At 27.0% G+C, this 12,056-nt stretch overlaps 1 protein-coding gene across 1 annotated transcript in view; it reads left to right on the top strand.

Moving 5' to 3' along the window:
* The first annotated feature begins 4,260 nt into the window (after positions 1–4,260).
* LOC127289755 (uncharacterized) overlaps positions 4,261–12,056 on the top strand; it is a 51,476-nt gene continuing 43,680 nt past the window's right edge. The window contains exon 1 of the mRNA XM_051317881.1: positions 4,261–4,279. The gene's annotated coding sequence lies outside the window, so the exon portion shown is untranslated. The remainder of the gene's footprint in view (positions 4,280–12,056) is intronic.

Raw genomic sequence — 12,056 nt, 5'->3', positions numbered from 1 at the left:
ATTAAGAAAATGTTTCTAATTTCTATTTTTGCAGAAACTTGTCGAAAATCGACCACCAGGAAGTATTTAATGTTTAATAATGCACTTTTTATAATTTTCATTTCTATTATCACTTCCACTTTTTTATTTTCATTACCGTTTCCACTTTCACTTTTTCTAATTCTCATTCCCATTTTCACTTCCACTTTTTATAATTTTCATGTCCATTTTCACTTTCACTTTTTTATTTACATTACCACTTCCACTTTTTCTAATTCTCATTCGCACTTCCATTCCCACTTCTACTCTTTCTAATTCTCATTTCCACTTTCACTTTTTCTAATTTTCATTCCCATTTTCACTTTTTTATTTTCATTACCACTTCCACTTTTTCTAATTTTCATTCCCACTTCTACTCCCATTTTTTCCACTTCTAATTTTCATTAGCTGTTGTCATTTCGACTAAAACTCTTTCTAATTTCTAATTTCCATTTACACAACCATTTCCACTTTTTTTATAATTATAATTAGAAAAAGTTAAAGTGGCAATGAATATAAAAAAGTGGAAGTGAAAATGGGAATGAAAATTGGAACAAGTGGAAATGGAAGTGAAAGTGGGAATGAGAATTAGAAAAAATGGTAGAGGCAATGAATATAAAAAATTGGAAGTGGAAATAGGAATGGGAATGAAAATTAGAAAAAGTGGAAGTGAAATGGGAATGAAAATTAGAAAGAGTGGAAGTGAAAATGGGAATGAAAATTGGAACAAGTGGAAATGGAAATGAAAGTGGGAATGAGAATTAGAAAAAATGGTAGAGGCAATGAATATAAAAAATTGGAAGTGGAAATAGGAATGGGAATGAAAATTAGAAAAAGTGGAAGTGAAATGGGAATGAGAATTAGAAAGAGTAGAAGTGAGAATGGAAGTGCGAATGAGAATTAGAAAAAGTATAAGTGTAAATGGGAATCAAAATTATAAAAAGTTTAAGTGGAAGTGAAAGTGGTAATGGGAAAGTAGTGTCAAAGTTTCTGTGAAAATATATTTTAGAAACTCTTTATTTTTTTATAGGTATACTAACTTTAGTAACATTAGTAATGTTAGTAACATTAGTAACGTTAGTAACGTTAATTTTTTCACCTGGGTAACGTAATTTGATGTGATAGAAAATAGTTTGTTGCCACAGTAAACTTATTTTTCTGTAAGTAAAACCTTTTGCTGTATTTTTTTTTCCATGGCAAAAATCGTTTTTCAGATTCTGTTTTTTTCAGGTAATTAAATTAAATTATGCAAAAAAAAATTTTTTTTTCTATCATTTGCTTAGATGTTGTTTCGCAGGTGGTAGTATTAGGAGAAGAAAAAATCTCTCTTTCTCTCTCTCTCTCTAATATCATTTCTTATCTGCTATCGATTTATTTATCTGTTATAATGCAATCTATTTCTGTCAGGGGCTCTATTATCGATCATCCATATGCAACAGGCCGCTAGTAACAACGTAATTGTACATTATTAATTCGCAAAAGTTAAACGTGCGCCGAATCACCGTTGAATTTCTTGTTTAAAGATAGAGTATACGCAATATATATATGCCTGATAATATGATTGGTATCAGCATATATATATATATATACATATAGGAGTTCTTGGCAGCTGTGTGTAGCGGATTAAGCACCGCACCCACCTTTCAAACACTCTAAGAATTTCTTCTTACAAGTGCTAGAAGTCGAACTCGTTCATATATACACGGATTTTGAAAATGCAAATTAACTGGTTATGGTCCAAGGTTGCATAATATTGACGCACTTTGCTATATATTTTGCCATGTGTATATATATATATATTTTTTTTTTCTTTCTTTTTTCTGTAATCACGTTGATTTTTTTTTTTTTTTTTTGTATGTGCCTGAAAGTCATTCGAGCAAGTGAACCTTAGACATTTCCAGAGTCAACATTTCTCCTTCGTTTACAATTCAAATTTTCTGATAAAATTAGTATATCAATTAGTATTTGATGTATTTGCATGTTACAAACTAGTACAGTTTCTATATATAATAAATATACATATATTGGGAATATGGATCAGAAATTTGAAAAAATTTCTTTTGTGCAAATTATTATATAATAATAAAATGCTTGGTATATCCTTCTGTTTCCAACTTGATGTTGGCCTTTTTTGATTTCACGTGTTTTTTGAATTGTAATTTTATGACGTGTCAAATTTTGACAATTCTTTTTCTCGTTTTTGCCAAAGTTGTATAATTGTGTTTCCAAATTTCAGGAATTAATTTCTTTAAAATTCAAAAATTCAATTCACAAAGCTGAAGTATACACAACGTTTATCAACGAAATTTTTGTTTAAAGTTATATATTGACCCTAAATTACATATATATTTATTGTAGGCGGAATATTTAAAGCATTTTTCTGATAAATATTCCGCCTATGTTAAATATGAGCCGCCTGATATTATAATTAAAATTTCTACAGCGGTATATTCATTGGCCCCCTGGTACCTTAAAGATCAATTTTTAAAAATAAATTTTTTCAAATTATACTATATATCTTGTAGGAAATTTTCTGGTGCATTTTTATTCTCATCATAAATTTTATTTTGTATTTGTAACAATTTTTGAGAAAAAAGCAAAAATCTAAATTTTTCATAAAATTACTTTAAATTAAAATTTTTACTTTAATTCGTTCTAAGATGAAAAGTTCTGAATATTTTTCCATACAATTTACAGGAATTATATCTATAGGAATTATAGATGAATTTTCATTTGTTCGAATTATTATTTGATATAATTTCCATATAATCGATTTTTCATACTACAGAATTTTTACTTAACCGACAAATCATTTAATAGAATTTCTAATTGATAGAATTTTCATTTGTCCGAATTTTCAAATGGCCGAACAAACAATCGACAGAAAGATTTTAGCGCGATTTTTAAAATCAACCAATCACAATTTTAGGAATAATTTTTGATTGGTTGATTTTAAAAATCGGGCCGAAATCTTTCTGTCGATTGTTTGTTCGGCCATTTGAAAATTCGGACAAATGAAAATTCTATCAATTAGAAATTCTATTAAATGATTTTTCGGTTAAGTAATTAAAATTCTGTAGTATGAAAAATCGATTATATGGAAATTATATCAAATAATAATTCGAACAAATGAACATTCATCTAAATGAAAATTCTATTCAATGAAATTCTACCCAATAAAAATTCTTTAAAATGCCGATTATGTTAAATGAAAATTTGAGCAAATAAAAATTCTGACAAATAAAAATTCGAAGAAATAAAAATTCTGTGAGTTGAATTTTCCGTTATATAAAAATTCTGCCATATAGAAAATCGTATTGATGAAAATTATGCCAAATGCTATTTCGAACAAATTAAAATTCGGCTCAAAACTAATTAGGACAAATAAAATTCGATAAAATGTAAATTATGACTAATGATTTTTAGAACATAATCATGCGTCCCAATTTAAATTATTATTGATAATATTAATTTTAATTTCTTTATAACAAACAATTACGTAATCAATTTGGCGCGCGTTTAACTTTGCTATTTATATATAAAATATTGGAAATATCAAAAATTAAGAAAATTTTCTTCTTCATTTCGAAATTAGTTTCTTATAATTCCTTTTTTAGTGGATTTAGATTTTCAGAATTTTTCTCGTTTTGTAATAAAAAATTTTTTTTGGACTAGTCACATTATCTTATTTCCTTCCGCTATGCATTTATTAAAAAAAAAAAGATGAATTTCTCTTTATATATAGACGAGGTAGGACATGTTTTTTTTTTTTGCATAAAACTCTCGCGGGTCGACGACAGGAATGTTGGTATAAAAAGACCTTGACGGGAATAATTAATGGGGGGGAAAAAAATCGGGCGGCAACTTTCAATCGCTCCTAGGCTATCGGACGAATTTTTTTTTTTTTTTTTATTATTGTCATATGTCACATATGATAATTATTAATTACAGTTGTTTTTTCTTTTATTGTTTCTATTTAAATAATTTGTATACACTTTTCCGTTTTCTTTCAAGCGGTCGCATAGTAAAGCAACAGGTGCGGGCAATCGATTTCCGTTTGTCTCGAGATGGCAATTTTAATATAGTTTATTTCAAAAATACATTGTGTTGAAATAAAATTTTTTTTTTATCGTCATTTATAACGTGTCGCGGAAAACAAGAAACGACTTTGTAATGGGCAGTAAATTTAAGCCACTACTGTAAAGTCTGTCAGAAACTTCCATTTGTGTTTGTATTTATACTGTGTATGTGTGTCGTTGAGGTGAATATACAATTGTGTATATACAAGTGTTCGGATAAAAGATAAGTTAGTTCAAAAGTGTGCTGACATTGAATGTAGGTGTACAAAGACCTTAACAGAGTTCCTGTTTTTAGCGAAACGAATTAGAATTTCACACTATTCAAAATCATTTTTTTTTTTTTTTTAAATTCAATCGCCAAACATGTTTTTAATTAAACTAGCAATTGAACACACATTACCTACGCAGTTGTATTTTTTTTTGTTTTTGATTTATTTTACTTTGTTATAATGTTTATTAGAGCAGTTTTTCCTTATTGCGATTTTAGTTTCCTTCTTCTGTTTTTGGCTAATAACCTCAAAGTTCTGGAAAAAAATTAAAAATCATTTATTGTTGGAAAATTGTTTTTCTCTTTTTTTTGTTGCAATAATGGGAAATAAATTGCTATTATTTGACGGTGTTGTTTTACATCATTTTTCGATTATATCGAAAGGAGGCTACAAGGCCCGTTATCCGGAATCGCGAATATTTCTCTTGATCCTCGCCGAAGAGGAGTTTATGCGCAAAATAATTGACGAAGAAATGTGATAACTACTGTAATAGAGAGTGATGACGATGATTAAATATTTTATACAGGTGTGCGAGTTCCTGTTTTGAAAATCGAACCGCGTATATATATATAAGTCATAGTATAAATATATATATATATATTTATACTATGACTTTTATAACAGACCGTAGGTGGAGAGATCTCTGGATTTGATGCTCTAGATTCCTTTTTACTGTGTATAGAATCCACGAGGCGTGCAATGATAGAACAGGATCTCTTGAAAAGTAATTTCTTGCTGAAATATATATATATATATATATATATATATATATAAGTTTGCTTTCCTTCTTGAGAATTTTTTTTATATTCTCTTCTTTTTTACCTCTGGCATTCCCCCCCCCCCTTCTTATTGTTATATACTATTTTTATAAAATAAGAGTCTTTTTACCACTCTTGTCATTTCTTGTGCAGATGATAAATGAAATTTGCAATCTGTGATATATTTTCTTTCATTATTATTTAGTTTGAATTGTTGTTGATAGAAAAAAAAAAGAAGAAAGAATTTTACAGTCTTGAAAGAAGAAAATGGTTATATTATTGATTTTTTGTATATAGGAGGGTATATTCGATTACGTCATGTTGTGTGAATGTACGTCATCAAGTGCTGGTGAAATAGAAGGGGGGAGGCTTGACGCGCACAGTATGTGAACGTCACGCGTTGTAAGAGGGTTGGAAAAATAATTGAGATTTCCTCTGGTTTAGGGTTTACTTCTGTATATATGTATATATATATATATAAGGTTTCAAATTTTCTCTCGTTTAATTTTACAATTACTCCTGTGGGAGTGGGTAAAGTGACACTTTTTTACTATAATTCACATATAATATTCATTTTTTAATTGAGAATTTTTTTTTCTCTTTTTTTTTTAGATAGAGAATTATAGAATTGAAAAAAATTTGTTTTTTAAAGGGAAAAAGTATTTTTTTTCTTTTGTAAGTTGGGTTTTGGAAATTTTTTTTTACAAAATAATATCAAATTTGAAGAAATAAAAAAGATAATTCAAGAAATTTTACAAAAAATGATTACGTGAATATATTTGTTATAGATAATTATAGTTATATATTGAGAAATTAATTTGCCTTGTTTGACGAATTTGTCAAACATTGTAATATCTATATGTGGAAAATTTTATTCAGGAGCGTGGAATTGATTTGGAAAAATAATACTAATCAGCAGGTTATGCAGTGTTCGTTTAAAATAAATAACTTTGCATCCATTTCATTGGCATTTATCGAGGAAATTATTTCAGTTTTGCAAATTATAGCCTTTCCCTTAATTATACACGTTTTTCTCGTAACACTGGCGCCGCACACTTTTATATATATATATATATATATGCTGCATATAATACTTGCATATATGATTTCCTATCAGGAAAATACAAACAGAAGATATAGTTTCTATTCAAATACTTTAATTTTTTTCTCGCTTGCTATTTTTCTATTTCTTATATATATATATATATATTATATTCATGGTATAATATATACTTTCTCCCGAGATAATAAATCGGTTTGTCAAACATATTAAATGAATATAGATTGTTTTCCCTCTCTATTTATCGATATGCAACCTGTGCAACTTGAGATAAAAATCTGTATTATTATCTTATCTGATTATAATGGAATATATTCAGAGGGAGTAAAATAAATAACAAAAGAATTTTTTTTTTTTTTTTGCATTTTGATGAAATTTTTTTTTCAATTATAGAAATAATTATTATTGATCCTCTCGAATTGAAAAATATTTTTATTTACCTCAATTCAAAGTTTGAAAGAACATTTTTTTTCTTACATTGAGAAAAATAGTAGAGCCAAAATCATTATAACCTTGAGTGTGAATATTTAAATAAAAAAAAAATAGAGAAAATAATAAAGCATATAGAGATATTTTACGTAGATTAAATTCTTATATATATATATATGTTAAAAAATTGAGTAAAATATCAATTATTGATTACTCAATTATGACGTGGTCAGCTTTGAAGTCAATTAAAGTAAAAAAAAGTATTTCCCATTTAAATCTATCAATCAGCAGAAAGCTGATTGCTGTAATGAATATAATCACATTAATCACATATCGACGCGGTACAGTAATTTGATTGCGTTTGTAATTTTTGAACATGCATTTACCAATTAAAGCAATTTATTCTATTTCATCAATATATAAGAATATACAAAAAAAAGTGACCTTTAAATAAAAAATCTTGTCCTCAATATTTTATAATAATAATGCGATTAGTAAAAATAATAATAATAATAATAAAAATAATTGTTTATAACATAAATATCCTGTATCTGTTTTTCTTTTTTTTTAATTTTTAAAATTCTTTTTTATTATTACATTGAAAAAATTTCTATGATTCAATCGGTTATTTTATTATTAAATAAATATTTGTAGCAAATAATTTTTATTTAAATTAATTAACAATAATTTTTGTATTTGAAACAAATGCCACCTTAAATACCTAATAATAATTAATATACAAATAAATATAATTATTTGATAAATTGTCAATTAATCAATTGTTTTGAAGTAAATAATTTTTTTTTTTAGATTTTTTAATTTTAATTTCATTCACGAAATTAATAATGCGAACAATAAATTTTTGTTTGAATTAATATATCCATTTGAACTAATTTCAATTTAACGGAATTTCACGATACCATCATTAGAGTAAATGTTCCTTGGGGCAAATGAAATTTAGATTAAATGCCAATTTGGTTGGGATTAAATTATAGTATATGGTAATTTGAACAAATGACTTCTGTGTGTGTGTGTGTTTGATTTTAATGTAAAATGAAATTTCAGCATTACGAACAAATTATGACATATGAGAAAAAAAAACCAAAATGATATTCTAAACTTGAGAATATAATTTTGCTTTATTTGAGAATATTTTATGATATGTGTCAAAATAATATCGTTTCATGAATTTTAGATAAAAATAATCATTTTAATTTAATTTTAATTATTCTTAAGGAATAAAATTTGCGTTTAATATTCTTAAATGTGTATGAAAATTTTATTCTTTTAGAATATATCCCGAGTCGAAATTTAGACTCTCTATAAGTTCTCTAAAAACCTTCTTTTATCCTTCTTTTATTCTCTCCAACATTTTCATACTCTCTTTTTTCGACCTCGAATTTGCAAAAGTGGAAATATCTGCTATATTGGAGGCTGAAAGGAGGGTTTGAAGATGACTAGAGAGGCGTAAAAGAGGTTAAAAAAACGAAAAAATAAAATTAAAAAAATGTAAAAATTGGATTTTTTTTCTTATGGACATTATTTATTTGACCCTATTGAAGATGAATTTATTGGTCTTTGTCGTAATACTATAAAACTTTTAGGAGGAATAAAACTTGGAAAAATTCAAATTAAGAAAAAATTCCAACCTCTAAACATGCAGATTTGGAAATAAGCGCATGATTTCAGGCTGAAAAGAGGCTGAGAAAATCGAGGGTGAAAAGAGGGAAAAATTTCGAAAAATATAAGAGAAGCAGGTGCATGGTAATGTTTCACTACCATGGTAACGGTTACTATGGTAACGCTTGCTATGGTAACTGTTACCATGGTAACCATACGAGTGTACGACGGACAGACGGACGAATGGACACCAAAGCGATGAAACCACAGAAAATTAAAAGGCATTAAAATCAGCTGCAACGCTTATTATTTTAATCCAATTTTGCTTATTTTAATCCATTTTGGAATTAAAATAAGCAAAATTGGATTAAAATAATAAGCGTTGCAGCTTATTTTAATACCTTTTAATTTTCTGTGACTATAAGGCTTTCGGGCCTGAGCCACAAAACCCTAATAACCAATTTTATGATTTTGAATATTTTTTTTTTAATGATGAGAAAATTTATTTACATTTTTTGACAAATTGTGTGTGTGTGTAATAAAACAGTTGTATACTTAACATGACTAAACGTTTTTGGCGTTGATGAGTAAAACATTAATATATTGCTTTTACCTTTAAGTTTATGATTGCTGTGTGCCTAAAGGATAATATATAATATATAGATCATAATATATATTATATATATATACACACAATGGATAGAAACTTTCTCCGGGTGATCGTGCGTTGTACATTTATCATTCGCGGTTTGCTTTCCTTGGATCGATCTCTTGATTTAAAACCGGACGTGAGAACCAAATGAAAAACTATACGCGATTGAATTCCAATTGAATCTTTGATCTGTCTCCCTGAGGCCATTCGCACAAGAGCTTTGACATGGAATATTCTCATACAATCTTGATGCATTGTATAATATATATATATGTATAAACCGTGCAGCAAACTAAAATTGTTTGAAATTGTTCTGTCAAAGAGTTTCCAATGATAATTTTTTTTTTTTTTTTTTGTTTCTTCAATCGAGTGTAATTTTTCTTATATAGAATTTCAAAACTGCGTCCGTATTGTGACACGTGAGAAGTTTTTTTTTTTTTTTCTCTCTTTTGATTTATTGGGTCAGGACCTTTGGTGATTTGAATTTTCAATTTAGGTCCCACTTGGAAAGATTCTCTGGAAAGTGCCCCCTGGTGGTTCTATTAGAATTCCGCCGGAACTTCCAATTCCGTCGGAATTCCATCGGAGTTCCAAAAAATTTCCGATGGGATACCGACGGAATGCCGATAAATTTTTTTCAAAATTTTTAGAGTTCTAATTCCGTCGGAATTCCATCGGAGTTCCAAAGAATTTCCAATGGGATATCGACGGAATTCCGATAAATTTTTTTCCAAATTTTTAGAGTCCTAATTCCGTCGGAATTCCATCGGAGTTCCAAAGAATTTCCAATGGGATACCGACGGAATTCCGATTAATTTTTTTCAAAATTTTTAGAGTTCTAATTCCGTCGGAATTCCATCGGAGTTCCAAAGAATTTCCGATGGGATACCGACGGAATTCCGATAAATTTTTTTCCAAATTTTTAGAGTCCTAATTCCGTCGGAATTCCATCGGAGTTCCAAAGAATTTCCAATGGGATACCGACGGAATTCCGATTAATTTTTTTCAAAATTTTTAGAGTCGGAACTCCGTCGGAATCCCATCGGAAATTCTTTGGAACTCCGATGGAATTACGTTGGAAATTCCGGCGGAATTCTGATAGAACCTCCAGGGGGCACTTTCCGGGAAATCATTCCAAGTGGGGTGACAATTTTTGTTTTCTTATTTATAAGGAATGTTTAAAAAAAAAATTTCCAATTACAATTTTTTATTGTTTTATATACTCTTTTTAAAGAATAACATTTGTAGCACAAGATGTAAAACTATATATATATAGAGAAAGGCTTTACAAAATCGTTTCATAGTATCTTGCGATTTATGAGAATTGTTTTACGATTTTAACATACTCGGGCAAAGTATTTTTTTTTTTTTTTCTTATCTTCGAATAGGCCCTCTGCGTTCCTCTCGTGTCTGATCATTTGATTCCGTGTGTATTTGCGCGAGTAACTAAGTGTCGTGGGAAGACAATATTCTTCTATATTTCTTTACTTTTGAAATCAAATAATGCTAATAAATCAATAGTTTCTTTCCTCTCGCAATATATATATATATATATCGTTTTCTAAAATAATTCTTGTGGAAATTTTCCTCTTTTTTTTTAACATCACAAAGTTCCATAAATATTCTTGTATTCTATATTTTTTGAAGTCAATTTTTCCATTTTCTTTTTCATATTCTCATATTGAATGGAAATTCTTTAAAGAATTTTTAAAGAAAAAAAATTGAGAATATTTTTTTGGAAAAATTCATTTTTTTTTTCTCTCAACTTAAATAAATTTTCAAAATCTGATAAATCCCTTTTTTAAAAAAAATGGAGATAAACATAAATTTAATATTTTAAGGACCTCACAAATCTTCCTGTGTCGCTGTTAAATTTAAGAAAAAAAATTTGTTAACGAATTTTCAATTCAAAAACTTTTGGACATAACCAAAATGAGTTATAATTTTTATGTTTTTTATTAGAAAAAATTACCAATATCTGTAAATCATTAAATTATGATAAAGTTTAATTAAAAACAGAACGTGTTGAATATAAAAATATTGTTATAGAATTTAACTACATTACAAATTTTATATATTTTAAAAGTAACTGACAGTGGTTATGTGAGAAAAGTCATTTGTTTCAAATTCTCGAAATAAGAAAATATATGGATTTATCAGGTTTTGAAAATTTGCTCCTCATTTAACAATAGTTGATTTAATTAATTAACTTATTATTTATTATTTTAATTAAGAAACAGTTTATTCTATTAAGAAACTTGTTGAATTAACTAAATATCATACCTGAAGATACGCAATCTCAGTTTTAATTGCATCAATTATATTTCTTCTCCGTGAAGTTAGGTAAAATTAAAGACTATCGTGGGAAAAAGTCTTTTCATCTTTATTGTATCGTGTGAATTTTATCTGAAATCTAGTTTAATGAAACAATTTTTTTTTTTTTAAAGAACGTTTGTAAAAATTCTAACAGTATTATTATATTTCATTTTCTGTTTAAAATTTTAGATTTCTTAATCACATCGCGAAAAAGAATCAAAATTTTACACATGAATTTCATTCTCATTTTTTTTTGCGCTTTTTTTTTTGTTTCTAAATGCCAGTAGATAATTTCAACTATAAAAATTATATGAGAAAAAAAGTCAAATAGTTACTTGTATATATATATATATATATATATATATATATATATATATATATATATATATATATATATATATAGCATTGCGTTACACTTTCACAGTGTAAGTCGATCATGCTCAAGACAGATATGTATGATAATCGTTATTTTAATGATGTCTACTTACCGACAATAAATTATCGTTATTTATAAAAACGACCATTATCCGGAAAAGGAGATAATTTAATGAGTTAATTGGTGCGAATAAATTTTCTCCTACGATATATAAATAACATATCAATTGTCTATTATGTAAATTTGTATAGCTAATTAATTCTTACTTATATATTAACAGGTTTTTTTTTTTCTTCTTTTTTTATTTACAATTTTTTTTTTTCTCAGATTTTATCAAGTGTTAACTATTCTTTAAATTTGTAGAACGTATTTTTGTTGGATTTAATATATTTTTAATTCAATTCTAATTTTTTTGTTAAAAAAAAAAATAGAATATATATTTTAAAATAAATTCCTTTATTGTCCAAAAAGGTTTTTAA

The sequence above is a fragment of the Leptopilina boulardi genome, unplaced genomic scaffold (assembly GCF_019393585.1).
Source record: "Leptopilina boulardi isolate dan_hultmark-lab unplaced genomic scaffold, ZJU_Lbou_2.1 LbouV2_51, whole genome shotgun sequence".
Taxonomy (NCBI): domain Eukaryota; kingdom Metazoa; phylum Arthropoda; class Insecta; order Hymenoptera; family Figitidae; genus Leptopilina; species Leptopilina boulardi.
This window is presented reverse-complemented; position numbering and strand designations above follow the sequence as displayed.